General features: G+C 32.0%; 1 protein-coding gene across 1 annotated transcript in view; it reads left to right on the top strand.

Moving 5' to 3' along the window:
• Positions 1–15,643, top strand: part of LOC123709991 (matrix metalloproteinase-2-like) — a 127,681-nt gene that overhangs the window by 8,344 nt on the left and 103,694 nt on the right. The gene's annotated exons all lie outside the window — the stretch shown is intronic.

Raw genomic sequence — 15,643 nt, 5'->3', positions numbered from 1 at the left:
AATAATAATAAGTAACGTTTTGTATGATTTAAATACCTAAGACAAATCACCGATTACTATATAGCTATGCCTACTCTTTCTATTTTATAGACACCGGTAGCAATCACGACCGATACTTTGGATATAGCACTCGGGAGTTATAAATGGGTTAAAAGTAAAAAAAGGTTCTAATAATAATGAACGGTAAAGGATAAATGTCTCCCAAAATTAAATCACGTCATAGGTTCACCTAAAATTTGGGAATTCATGTAAATTTCCCTTAGATCTACTCTTGCTTAGAAAAATAAGTATATTATTCGTATGGGCTATAAAATAATTAATCAATTGATTGATTAATTAAGCATCCAACTTTATCCTTAATTTATGGTTTGATTAAGTGTAGCTGCATTTCTACTATTACAGTATCAGTACTATAACTTTTTCCAAACAATGAATAGTTAAGAAAATTTCTTTAACAATTTTTAACAGGAGTACCATAAAAATTTTATGTTCCAAGAACGTCTTGAATTTTTCATTGAAATTCGGTGACCTAAAATTCGTCGTTATTAATGATTTGTCAAGTGCAGATTGCAGACACTGATAACGAACTTCCATGAAAACTCATTATGCATATGAATTTCTTTAATTGGATGATATTATTAATCGCTTTGTTCGAACATGGAGTTGACTTCATCAGCTTTTTCACAGCTGGAGCACTATATGTAATTAATAACATATAGTGTACAACCTTTTTGTCTTTTGTATACAATTACAGAAAAATAATTTTGCTTGTAACTATAGTAATTTTTTCGTCAGTCGTCTTCAGTGGCTTTATCATGATCAACTGGCCTATTTTAAGGTTATATTGTCCAAATGCATGCGCCATTACTACATATAAAATATATACCTTTAAAAACTTTCGAGAGCTTTCGGTGTATTTTTATATTCGAATCATGGTACACAGCTACCAAAGGATTTTTCTTTTTATATGTGCAATTACTCCTACGTTGAAGGCAAAGTGAGGATACCCGCAGGTCTCACAATGTATGTATCAGACAAAGGCTGATCACGTACTAGTTTATATAAATGATCGAAGAAACGTTGCATACGTTTCTTTCTGCGGTTTATCTGCGGTCAAGAACAATATAGGATTGTACCGCCACTGGATTATTATTATCATAATTCTTATACAGCAACACTTTCTCAACGCAACGAAAGAATCACATAGACCATTTATATTTAGTGTTTTCCAAATATTACATAGTAAAGTGTTTTATTAAAAACTTCATGGAAAAACTAAATACTATGACAAAGAGAAAAATATTCTTCTTTTAATAAAAAAATAAGATAATTATTAAAAATTCTTTTAATAATAATCTCCTTGCGAAGGTTGGCGATCTTGTTAAAATAAAAAACAAAAACATAAAAATATTATCTATGTTGCAATGTAAGACTTGATCGAATTACAAGTAATTAGACAAGGAAGTCAATATTGCTAAATAAATATTTATAGAGTGAAGCGTGTACGCTCATCTTCGGAACGGAAGTCGTGGCTGAAGTTAATTATAACCAAGCCAACTGTCTGGAGTTCGTATATTGTATAATGCATTTAAATTTCACTATTTTAAGTTTACTGCCCCTAAATGAGCAGCTACAGTAGTGAGATAATTAGAAAATAAATTTATTTTGAAGTGTTTCTGTATTAGAATGTTGTGTTGCACTCACAGTTGCTGTGGAGACACAATTGTTGTGTTCAAATAATTATTTCTGATGGCATAAAAGCTTATAAAACGACTAACTTAGTCTTATTTGTCTTGCAACCAGAATTTTTTTATATAGTTTATAAAGTGTTAATTAAATACACAATAAAAATCATGTCAACAAAACATTTCCTTTCCAAAAAATGACTATACACTAAAAAGTATTTAATAACAAACAATATTTTTAATGATTGATTTGCATCTAGAGAAATAAATGTAATAAAGAATAAATTGATTATATAAGATATATTATATAAGTATCCTTTGGAAGTCGGCACCATATATCAATAAGAAAGCATCCAGCAGCAAGCAGCATAAATCCAGATCCACGAACAGCGGAACTATGCTTGAGAATACACAAAACCAGAATTAAACACGTTAAAATTGATAACTAGCTTTTTCAGTTTCATTTGTATTTGTAAAAACTCCAATACTTTTAAAATGAGAGGCGAAAAAAGAGGTTTTAAATTAGAAAAGTCGTTAATTTTGTTCTTAAACGTAATAGACTATTTTATAATATTAGTATCTGCATTGCTAGCTATTTCAATATTTGTTTAATTGTAAACACAGAAAGATATAAATAAACTATTAATAAATAATTCTAGAACAGCGAAAGTGTAACAAATGAATTTATATACAATACCATAATTGTGTACAAACGTAATAATTATAGTTTATATATTCTATTCATATCACGTTTACGAGCGCGCAATTCCGGACGGATTTCGGAACGTCGTTCCGGTGACTCAGGTGCCTGTATCCTGTCTAATTTTTCAAGAATCGCATAGACAATAGACGTCAAGGATTAAAGAACGATATACTAAGAATTAATATTATGTATTTTGTGGCATCATAAGGTGGCAAGCGCAATTCGCAAATTTTATGATAATTTTTCATTCCATTTTTAAACTCAATATGTAAGGTTTTGGTTGTATTCAATGCCATACTAATATATATGTAGTATTTCTTACTACATATATAATTTAGAAAATTTATACTATAACATCGGTGTTCTTGTTTTTTATACAAAAAGCATAACAGTACTATAAAATGTACATAAATATATTCTATATCTATAACTGTTGTAAATTAATAATTTCAAACATTTATTCAAATTCTCAATTTAATGAGAATTTTGCAATTGAAGTTGTTAGAAATTCATTAAAGGGCGAGGCATTGAGCCATTTATGCCTCAATAAAGTTATTTTGAAGTACGTTTTATAGCTGATAAGCTTATTAATTTTTTTAAGTGCGAACAAATTTGTAACTGGCGTGTTAGTAGCCAATAGCTTTGTAAGCTTGTTTTATGTAAAATACATTATCTGCAGTTCTGTTTATAATAAAGAGCCTTTATTCGTAATATTAATAACGCTTGGGTTTTTTAATAGTTTAATTTTAGTAATCTAGTAATATTTTAACGAATAGATCTACTCGTAATAGAGATGACTATGATACTAAGGCCTGTAGGTACTCTCCTATCAAACTTATAATATTTAGTTTCAGTTTCAAACAATATTTCTACATGTAGTTTGACATAGAGAGCACTCAAGACTCAAGTGATTGCAACTTAAGATACAAAACGAAACTTAAAGAGCTGCAACAGTTCTTAATTGAAGCTATTCTTAATTGTAAATAGAAAAGTTGAGTAAATTTTGTAAGTCACGTCCATAAGCTTTATCAATTATGGAATATGTTAACTATAACGGCTGTCTGGGTTTTGTGCGAAAAATCATAAAATAAATTTAACGAAGTACAATTCTATAGAAGTACCGAAATCAATGCCATTGTAGACACATGTAGCATTGAAAGACCTTGGGTGATTGTTCCTAGAAATTGAAAGTTCGTCTGGAACATGTTTTATAAATGAAACTGCTCTGAACCCAAATTTAGAAATCCTTTGACTGTAGTAAATACTATTATTTACTACAAACCACGTATCCCTCGACCAGCATTATGTTATTGAAAGATAAAAAGTTCCACAAAACTATTCTATTAAATATGTAACTAAAATTTTATCATTGGCTTTGAATATTCTTCTTTCCCTTCAAAATTTTACTAAATCTGATATTTTAAGTCAATGCCTTATCAATTTCTAATCTGTTGAAACTCGGGTTACAGAGGAGAGCTTTAAACTGTTAATTCATATTAGTATTATTTAATTTAAGAGGAAATTTCCTGTTTATGCAGCATAAATGGTTTGCATTTGGAGACAACCACACCAGGACAAAAATCAGAAACCAAATCAAATCACTTATTTATTTATAATAACCTACTACAAAGAATCCTGTAATTTGAATATCTTGAAGAAAATTTATAATTTATAGATTTCTCTTTGACTTTTCATATCAATATTTACGACTGAAATAAAAATATCATTAGATATGAGAATATTCTCCATAATTTAGATCGGGTCACAGATCAGCTGATCCTTAGCGGATGGGCCAAAGATCAAACATAGTAATGACGTGAAACATCTGTTAGCGGAATCTGTTTGAGGGAATTCTCATACACGCGAAAATCTAGTTTTTAATGTAATTTTGTACAAACAAAGACTTCATAAACTATATAATAAAGATCAGATTACTCAAGTAAAAATATCCGCTTAAGTTATAAATAAAACACCTGAAAATCGCAAATTGTGTAGTCACAAAAATCATGTAAAAAAAATTGCTTTTTGTTTCCAGATTTTTGTGTTTGAGGATCCGATTGAAGCCGGTTAAAAAGGGTATTTTATGAATTAGTTTGAACTTTTATTTTGTTTATTCCTTTTCATAACATTAGATTTTTAAATAATGATAACATGTATTAGTTTTAGACTAATATAACTCTTCTTCATTTAAAATGCTAAGGCATATATTATATCAAAGTCAGTAAATTTACGCTTTGCAGGATTTACGAATAAATAAACTCTGTAATTGAGTTTTGTGTGTAAACCAATAAATAGTTGCCTTCTAAGGTTCTGCATAAGTATGTTTAATGGCCTTAAGAGCGCACCCTGAAAGATTCCACATGTGCAGAAAAATATTTTAGCTCTTTAACTTCACCAGGGCACATGAGGGCGTCATTTAGATTGGGGCATCAACCCCTAATGTGTTTTCCTTGCTCACTAATTAAAAATGACAAGCGTGTGTGATAACAGTCAACTTCTTTGTTATGACAGATGACAATACTCCATTCATTCTTTGCGCTTTATAAGGATTTTATTAACTATGGAACATTCTTGTCCGGAACGAATATAAGGAAAATAGGATATAACGAAAACTATCCATACAATATTAAACAATAAAATTCAATATTTAGGATGGACTTCGTGTTAAGTATAAATAAAAAAATCATGGTCATAGTCAAATACAATGAAGATCAATTTTTTGAGGTTATCATATTTAAAATTGGTTATAAATAACCTTAATATAAATTTGATATTTTCATATCGTACTTCTGATAAAATAATATATATAATAGATTTCAATTACACCACGTTTCAATATAATGTAAGAGATAAACCGAGAATGTAGTTATTTTCGTACAAAAGCACTTAAAGGTCGACACAACCCCTGTATTAATAGTTATTCGTCCCTAGAGCCGTGTCGGCGGCGCCCTCACCAGTAATATATCAGGATATCGAATTCCAGACCGGTCCGACGAATGCCGTATTTAAATTTCTTGCACCTACTGATGCGTATGATAGTGTTCGTAAAATATAAAATTAAAGAATCTCGCCTATATCCCACAGTTTAAAAGTCAAATGTATTTTATACCGACTTTTATTCAATAATTATTAATTAGTTACGAAATACAATTCCATTTTTAAATGCATTCGGATGCAAACGTCTTCAATTAATTCTATACTGTTCCGAATTTAAAATATTTGGAGTTGAGCATAATGTCAAAGACAATAGATGAAAATACAATTCAGGCTCTTTGGTTAAAATATAACGCTTTATGAATAAACGTTTTTATGATACACACAACGTAGCGGAAAGCACATCGATTTATGAGGTCATCGACATCGGTACTGACCTTTCGAACTACACAGCTGATCGATCATTTTGTAATACTGTGTTAGTATCACTACATTATTTTGAATATATTTTTGTATAGGCGGAAATATAAGAAGTGGTAGTACTTGGTACCGTACTAAGGTTTCGTCTGCTTGCGAATTAAGACATAAGTAAAATTTAAAATACACATGTTTAATGTATACAATGTTAAAAAATGCTAAACGTAAGTAAAATGTACACACTATATTGTTATGGCGTGTATGGGCAGTCTAACTACAGACATCAACGGATCGGTATTAATTAATCCAAAAAATTTCAATCCCAAACTTATGATATTTTTTTCAAAAGCGAAATACCCTTAAAATAAAACAATTCCTGTTAATCAACTCGGAAATTATTGAATAAAGACTTTTATTCTGGCGTAGCTAATAAATCTTTCTTATCTCAGTTCTGCTTGTCACTACAAATGTTTTCATGCACGTAAAGAAATTACACTTCGTTGTGTTTATTAAATGAAGTGTTTTCTGTTTTTGGCGGTGAGTAAATTCTCTTAATGTACCCTATCTGGCATTAAAGTTCCGTGTTTAAAAAACTGGAGCACGTATCTCTTTATAGACTTTGGTATATTGTAAAGTCTCTTTGTTTTTGTGTGTGAGTATAAAATGTTTTATGATACGGTACGGTACAAGTACGGACCACCCGTCACCTCTCTAAATAATATGTTTAATTACATCTAATTTATTGATATAAAAATAATTCTAGAATTATTAATTCAGGAGGTTAATACTTTGTAATCGATCACCCTGGATTTAAAATAGGACATTTTAAGTCTAATAATATTGTAGATGAAAGCCCTTACGTTTTTGAGGTCGTCTTTTTGTTTCATTTTAATCATCATGAGTGGACATTTGTCTATGTAACGTGCTAAACGTACTTCTGCACTTTCTTACATCTCAGAACTATATATTTATTCTATGTTTAAAAAAAATCAAAGCACTGCAAACTTTTTAGTTCTGGGACTCAGATTTCTGTATCTGTTTTATGATCATATTCTAATCGAATAGGCAAGTAGGTGATCAGCCTTCTGTGCCTGACGCACGCCGCGGCTGTCGACTCTTTGGGTCTAAGGCAAGCCGGTTTCCTCACCGGTTTTCCTTACCGTTTGAGCTAATGTTAAATGCGCACATAGAAGAGTCCATTGGTGGACAACTGGGGATCAAACCGACCACCTCAGGGATGAGTGTCGCACGCTGAAGCCACTAGGCCAACACTGCTCTTTATTCTATATTTAGCCCAGAATTATAAACCACAGTTTAGTACATCCTTTTTTAGTTTAGTACATAAGTGAATATGAATTTTGACTTATCTAGAGGTTTATATTAAAGCTAAAACATCCATTCAAGACTGTCGCATTAACTGGCAGTCAGCGATGCGTAAAATAACCTATTACCCAGCCCTTTTGTGGAGTTCAACTCACTTTGAGCTCTGGCTGCACTGATTACGGAAGATTAAATAGGTCTTTGTTGCCGAGTATAGCCTTTGTATTGAAACTTGATGGGAAACTTAGAATTTCATTCCGTTATGGGATAGTACTAACGTTACCTACAATCTATAATAATTGATATCTATAATTCTGACAATACAGGGTATTTATTTAGACAAATATAGAGGGATTACAATATTCTTCACCTTCATAGTAATAATAATATTAATAAAACATTGAGAAATAGAAAATTATAACAATTACAAAAGTTTGTCCCTTAAATTCTGTCAGAATTTCCTTGTTGTATTGCGATTAAACGTTGAGCGAGGAATGCACCAGTTCTGGGGTCACCCGTACTATCCACCTGACTATTAATGTCTTCATATGAGCAATATAACAATTTCTAGATCCTACTGGAATTCGGTGGAGGTAGGAATCCTACTAAGTTTAAGAATATATTCTAGGAGGAAGCGCCATTTGAAAATATTTGCAACCCTAGCTGGTTTTTTTCTATCTTCGAAAAATAACATTCAAAAAGCCGATATCAAAATAATTTCACTGGTTAATTGTCAGCTTTTTAATTGAATTTTACTATGTCATGTACGGAATATAGAAGTAAAATAGTTTACCTCAACGCAATCACGGCCAGTATCTCGAAACACAAACTATTTCAACGAAATTGTCTGTGGTCTCCAATCCATTGTGACTAGATGCAAAATCTAGCCTGCAAAGGATCTCAGATTTGCAGAGGCCACACAATACCCGACCGCATCAACTACCGTATCAGTGTGGAGCTATTCACGTAAAAATCAAAATCTGTCGAAGCTACTCGATAAACTCCTATACAATAGTATTCGAACGAATAGTTCCTGACTTTATCGCATACGTACAAACTTTATAATGTTAGTATAGAGTTCCAGACGCGTTGTGAAGAGTTAGGGACACAGAGTTAGATTTCTTAATAAAAGTGCGTCCGTGCACGTGATGATCATGGGATGATGTTTCTGTTTAACTTATTTATTTAATGTATTAAATATATCACTAAGTAGAACTTCTTTTATTGATCTCTTTAATCAAAAATAGAATATACGAATGCAGTGGCGTACAATATATATAAATATGTTTTTTTTATAGAACTAGGCAAACTTTCAGTATGTTCACCGATATTTGTAAGTGATACCGCCGCCTGTGGATACTCTTAATGCCAAAGGTCTCGTGAGTGCGTTATCAGCCTTTTAAGAACTCTCATCTTGAAGGACCCTGAGTCGAATTGGTTTGGAAATACACAATCGAATAGTAAGAATTCCGAATACGAAATACTTTCACTTAGTAAGTCGCTACGAGCACTACGCGAATAGGTACCAGCCCTGTGTATTGACCGGGCAGCAGGCCGTTATTGAATTGCTAAACCTGTTACATAAAATATGTAGGTCGTTGAAAGTCCAATCATCTGGGCAACGAATGTTGCAAAATGATAACATTCATCATTTAAAAGATCCTAAAATTACACTTAATTATTAATACAATTTTGTTTCGTCCAATATTTAAAATTTTATGACGTAACATTGAAGTGAAGTGCTACAGTAGCACCCCAAATAAAGTGGGGCCGATACATACCTATATAACCTCTTTAGGCTGTAAACTGTAACAGCGTCATCAATTGATCTTATATACTCAGTTTCGATATAAATGTAAGTAAATCGTTACAAACTTTTTAGGCCTGGGCATGAGACACGCCGTCGACCTTTTGGGCTCAAGGCAAGCCGGTTTCCTCACAATGTTTTCATTCACCGTTCGAGCGAATGTTAAATGCGTACATAGAAAGAAAGTCCATTGTACAGTGCAGTGCACAGCCGGGGATCGTACACACGACCAGGGATCGCACGCTGAAGCCACTAGGACAACAATGTTTAAAATATACGCAGTTTCTATATTATATACTATAAAAAGTTGAATAAATAAATATACGTATTAAAGTCGGAATTCGCTATTAGGAGTCACTGTACTAGTGCTGTTTTAATTTTTTCATGTGAATATAAGTGCAAATGCGGTATCTCGGACATACGAACATAGTGTAAAAACATTATAGAACACTAATGAATATTGCCTTAGTTTAAGATTCACTAGCATTATACATATAAAATAAGTCAAAACAATATTACATGTTAGCCTTATTATTATAGCCTAGATTGTATTTCATGTAAAGCCGCATTCTCTTTTATCTTTTGTAGGAACAAAAGAACAGTCGAAATATGTAGAGAACGAAACTAACAGAAACAATTTCATCAGAGATAAACTCCGCATTTATTGGCATAATATCTATCCAATTTGCTTCGAAGCTCATTAGGCAAGCGGTAATCCAATTTAATATCCGTCATTTCTTGTTGCGGTGTTTTATGAAACAACCATATTCATTTATTCAGTATTATATTTCCGTTCTCTATATGGATTTTTCAACAACATAGTTTCTATTTATACTATATTCTATCTTAGAGAACCTAAGAGAATATATATAATATGAACAAAAAGAAGATTTCAAATATACTAGCAATGCCATCTCGTGGTAGTGGAAAGTCTACTAAGTCGGACCATAGTTAAATTTTTGTTTACTGAAAAGTTTTATTTAACGTAGTTTTCTTAGTTTTTAATTACTTCATTTCTGATGATTTGTTCTATCAATAGTTTCCACAGCGGATAACATATTTTTTATGCATAATTTTTTCACACCTTGGCTAAACATACATCCAAAAACACATATGTTTCCTCTTTATATTATTAGTATAGTAGTGTTAGTGATTGTGTGTTCAATGCTTCGTCTTTTGTATGCAACACCATAATGAGGACTTTAGGGAAGATTTAAGATCGAGAGCAGTGTTGGCCTAGTAGCTTCAGCGTGCGACTCCCATCCCTGAGTTCGTAGGTTCGATCCCCGGCTGGGCACCAATGGACTTTTCATTCTATGTGCGCATTAAACATTCGTTCGAACGGTGAAGGAAAACATCGTGAGGAAACCGACTTGCCTTAGACCCAAAAAGTCGACGGCGAGTGTCAGGCACAGAAGGCTGATCACCTACTTGTCTATTAGATTAACAAATGATCATGAAACAGATACAGAAATCCGATGCCCAGACCTAAAAAGGTTGTAGCGCCATTGATTTTTTTTTAAGATCGAGATCACTTAGTGTGATTAAAATATTTCCAAAATGGATTTTGACGGCAGTCATAGTTCGCGCTAAGTTTAGGCTCTAAATATTACGGGAAGATTAACAATAGACGATCGCTACATAAATGGTATTTATAAGAAATTATAATGATTTTCTAAATATTTTTGTAACAATTAAAACAAACGTCGGGAAGGTGCCTCAAATAATGATTGATCTATAATTGAAAACTAGCTATAAATTGACATCTGTGATAAATCACGCTCCGTTGATTACACGATGATTAATGGTCGAGGACAATTCGGCAAATCAATCCATGGGTGAATGTCTTGTTTATTGACGTTATAGGTATTAATGGATCGACTTATTGCTTACTGAGCAATATGCTTCTAAACGTCAAAGAGTTCAGTGTTTTTGTCAAAACTCGGGCTTTAGTAGGTTTTAAAATCCAATAGTATTTTAAATATGGAATAAAAAAATTCAATTTCGTTCATATATGCAAGAATTGAATTTTCAATTCTATATTTATGCGTTTAAATCTCTGAATCAATCTCTGAAATTATTATGAAACACTAAAGTTACGAAGGTGGTATAAAATATAATAATAATAAACTTCATTCATGACAGAAACGTGTTGCGTTTAATTAGACTACAACTATTCCGTTGTACAGGGTTTTAATTTTTTTAGAGAGAATGTAGTCTTATTGTAAGAATAACTAACGAAAAACGAAATTATTATAAATACTGAGTTATAAAGAACGCTTTACTTTTGGTCGAAGACGTAAAAAAGTAACATATCACTAAAATGGAACAGAAACGGTAAACTCAACGATAACTCAGTGTCTTATAGCTTTAATTTCATAATAAAGACGTCGCTTTACATACAAACAACTCTTGAGACGAACAATGTTTATTATTAAGTTATACCAAACACGTGTAGTTTACTACCAACAGGCGCCAGTAGGCATAGCAACATTATTGACAAGCAATGTCTGTATCAATGAATCGTGGCATTGAACATATGTCCTCGGCTTTGAACCTTATTGTTATGAGACATAGGACCAAAAATGCAACATGAATCATTTAGAATAACAGTCTTAGTATAAGTTTGGAGCAAGTGATTTTATGATGTTTTAGCTGTTTATTTATATTTGAAATGTAAACATACACTAATTGTCATTGTATATAAATCATAATGAACAAAATTACCTCCATTTGTCCATGATTCATATGTCATGGAGACCCATTGGTACACATTATAATTACGTTCATGGTTCGATCTCGGTTTGATATATTAATAAATGAAAAACTTTGTGTCCATTCATACTATCCGTAACAGTCAAGTCGGTGAAATTCAAATTATAATATTAATAATCCAGTGGCGCCACAGCCCTTTATAGGTCTTGATAGATTGCATTCCTTTCTTCAGATCTGTGATCATGATGATTTTGATTTTAGGATTTAGGACATGGCAGTTTCCTCACGTTGTTTTCCTGAAGGCACGATTATTAGAAGTGCACTTAGACAGACAGCTGGTTCCACATAGGGGTGGTAAAAAACTGCTTTAAAAAATGCTCAGTTGTGGGCGCATATATATATTTACAATACTTAACAGTAATAAGCTAAGAATGTCAATCATTAGTTTCATTATAATTAATGAATATTAAATCAAATAACGAGGGCCAATAGTGAGTTATTTTTAAACGTATGAGAGGTATTGACCAAGTCAAGTGCATAATAAATCAATATGGACTTGTACACGACTTGATATAAAGACCTGAATTCATTTAGATATATCTTTGAGAAAGCAAACATGTGCTCATCAGGATTAAGTCATACTTTAAACGATGACATTCTTCATATTTAAATATTTCACTTGTCCTAACTTTCATCACTTCATTAAATAGATAAAACTCATTTTTAACAAACGTATTTATTATATGAATAGATTAAAGTAAAGAAAATTTTATTTTCAAAATTTGTTAACAGTAGGTTGATATTTCTTTATACAGAAAACAGGCATATATCAAAAGTAATTGTTCAAAGTGACTTATGTAAGAACGCTCAATAGATATGATGGGCCACTTCCTGTAGTTTCAATTACAGATAGATTGCAATGAGTGTTTATTGTCTCTAGAAGTGGTCATAGATTATATAATTTGTAGTTTCATACATTTTTAATCTATGATGTTTCGTCGAAATGCATAAGCCTGCCCATACGGTAAATTAAAAATGGTTCAATACTAAATACTTCAAATAATGTGCATGATTAGGATGTTATATACCCTGCATGCCATAAATAATGTATTTATAAAATGGTAATGAATATTTGTCTATGTCATGTCTGTGTTATATGATACCTATGAGTATTTAAATGTTTATGTATTCATGTTTATAGACTTGCAGTAAAAACAGTGAACTAAGGCTTTACTCCATGAAAGTAAAATAGTATCAATGTCCTTATGGTAATAAAAAGTAATCCAAAAAGGGTCTATAACGGTTTTAACATCGTTTTTATGGTCCCCCATCAATCTGTCAATCTAATGATTCATTTGTTTTTTACTGCACTGTGTTGCTAGATAATGTTCAATGTACTGTATACTACGTTGAAACCGCGACTCGGTTTATAAATCAAATAATATTTTTACAATCGAATGCAATTTTTTAAAATATTTATAACTGCAATATAAAGTCATTGTATTTATAACCAAATTGCTCTAAATGTACGTTATATGAAAACGTGAGCAGAGCTAGCCGTATACTCACACAGCCATATATTCAGTTTAACAATGGTCTTATATTAAAAAGCAGTCGTAAAGTTTAGACAATTTTCTAGTATTTCTTTTATAAATAAGCTTAATATTAAAGCTTATGAACTTGTATCTTTATGTTTCCCCAAACTACACTTGAGCGTGACCAAATTTGGGAGACTTTTAATATATAATAAACTTTAACGTTCTACCTCTAGCTTATTGCCTGCATGTTTTTATAGATATTATAATTTTATTGAAAGTTACTGATTAAGAATACATGGGATTGCTCGTCTATAAAAAAATCAATGGCGCTACAACCTTTCTTAGGTCTGGGCCTCAGATTTCTGTATCTGTTTCATGATCGTTTATTAATCTAATAGGCAAGTAGGTGATCAGCCTCCTGTGTCTGATTCGCGCTCTCGACTTTTTGGGTTTAAGACAAGCCGGTTTCCTCACGATGTTTTTCTTCACCGTTCGAACGAATGTTAAATGCGCACATAGAAAGTCCATTGGTGCGCAGCCGGGGATCGAACCTACGACCTCAGGGATGAGAGTCGCACGCTGAAGCCACTAGGCCAACACTGCTGTATAAAATAACAAACATATAATCTTTTTTTATGGGCAGAGAAGACATGGTGTCACGATTCTCTTGACAGCTCTTCGCTGATCAGATATCTTCGCTAATTTATATCAAATATAATAAAAAAATACTATTATTCAAGAATTTTACATTCGAAGGTAGGAAGGAAGGTTAAAAAATGATTAAGAGCTTCTTGCTGAACATAAGCCTTTTTATAAGTACGTTCTGTTGTGATGTGCACCTGAGTGCATCTGATTAATCCTGAATCGTTTAGCGCAATCATTATTTGGTTCCCATAGATACTTCTATCATTGTATACATTGAATTTAACAATTCTTATAATAAAATTTCATTGTATACAATCGGTTCGGTTTAAAATATTATTTTGGTTTATGTTATGTGTAGCCAGATTGAAGCTTTGTTTGCGTTTTAATATCCAGCTCTGTGTACAGTGCATTTGAGATTAACAAGATAAATTATGATTATTCGATTTCTATCTAATTGTCTTTAAAGCAAATTGAGTTAAAGACAGGCTATTTCGAGTTTTAAGTATCACATGAAAATATCCACAGTCCATTATTTGAACGAATCACATTTTATGGAAAAATAACAGAATTGATAACACCAACTGAAAGCTGAAACGAAGCTGCAAGGTCGCAGATTTTATATATTAATTTAAAAAATGGATAGTTACATGTATTATCATAGTTACAATATATAATCTTGTCATGTCTTAATTTAATTTTCCCTTTTTGAAGTTTCCCTAACGTTATTCTGCTTAAACAAAAAGGACTATAATTTGATTTTCTTTTACGCAATTTTGCCTTTCTTTTTCATTCGCCCAACCATTTTCAATGATTTCAATAAAGCGAAAATCGCATCGCTATAAATATATCTCAAATACGAATATAAAGCATTCAGACTTGAACTTATTTTTACGAACGTTGCTCTCAGGTGTTCACACTCATTTCAGATGCTAGTAACAAATTGTACGTAATTTCCGTTCATACGGTTTAAAACTAAATGCGGCACTACAAAAAAATATTGTAAAATAGAAAATCCTTTCACTCAGTTTCACGCCGGGTCAGTTAATAGATCTGGGTTCATTTCCCTTTGATTTGATTGCTACACATGTGGCAAATTACTATTCTTCGAATGGACAATGTAAGGGAGTAGAAATGTGTCCCATGCAAAAATTATTTCAGATAAGTTTGAAATTTTTAATCTACAGGTGTCAGATATTGATTCTATTATCAGTTACGTTAGTGAATACTAAATGAAATTAAAAATGTAGGACACATTTTGAATCTCATTCGGTATTTAATTATGTGTTTGTCCTGTATATACATAATTTATGAGCAAATTACTTTTACTATATATGTGCCAGAATTGACGTTTTATAAGGTCAAAGTAATAATATTAAAAAAATTACACTTATATGCATAAGAAATAAGACAGATTTTGTCATAAGCGGTTGACTTTTTGCGGTAATACAATTGACAGAAAGAAACGTACTTACTTTAATTTAGAAATGAGGCCGTCATATTTTTATAAGAGTAAGTTTGTCCTAGTGGCTGTAGCGAGCGACACTCATCCCTGAGATCGTAGATTCGATTCCCGGCTCTGTACCAATGGAATCTTTGCCTATATTGAACATTCGCTCGAACGGTGAAGGAGAACCTCACGGAATCAAGGAGTAGATTGACAAATGATCACGAAACAGGTACAGAAATGTGAGGCCCAGACTTAAGAATGTTGTAGCGCCACTAGTATATTTTATTTACGAGTATGTTTATTTCACATACAACACAAATAGTCCTAACAAAAGTTAACGGAAGTTGATTTCATCTATCTGCACTATGAGAGACAAGCGCAATGGAACAAAGACACTGCACTCCTTATAAGAAACTTCATGTTTCTCCATTA

The sequence above is a fragment of the Pieris brassicae genome, chromosome 5, assembly GCF_905147105.1.
Source record: "Pieris brassicae chromosome 5, ilPieBrab1.1, whole genome shotgun sequence".
Taxonomy (NCBI): Eukaryota; Metazoa; Arthropoda; class Insecta; order Lepidoptera; family Pieridae; genus Pieris; species Pieris brassicae.
The sequence above is the reverse complement of the archived record's forward strand: the minus strand, read 5'-3'. Positions and strand labels throughout refer to the sequence as shown.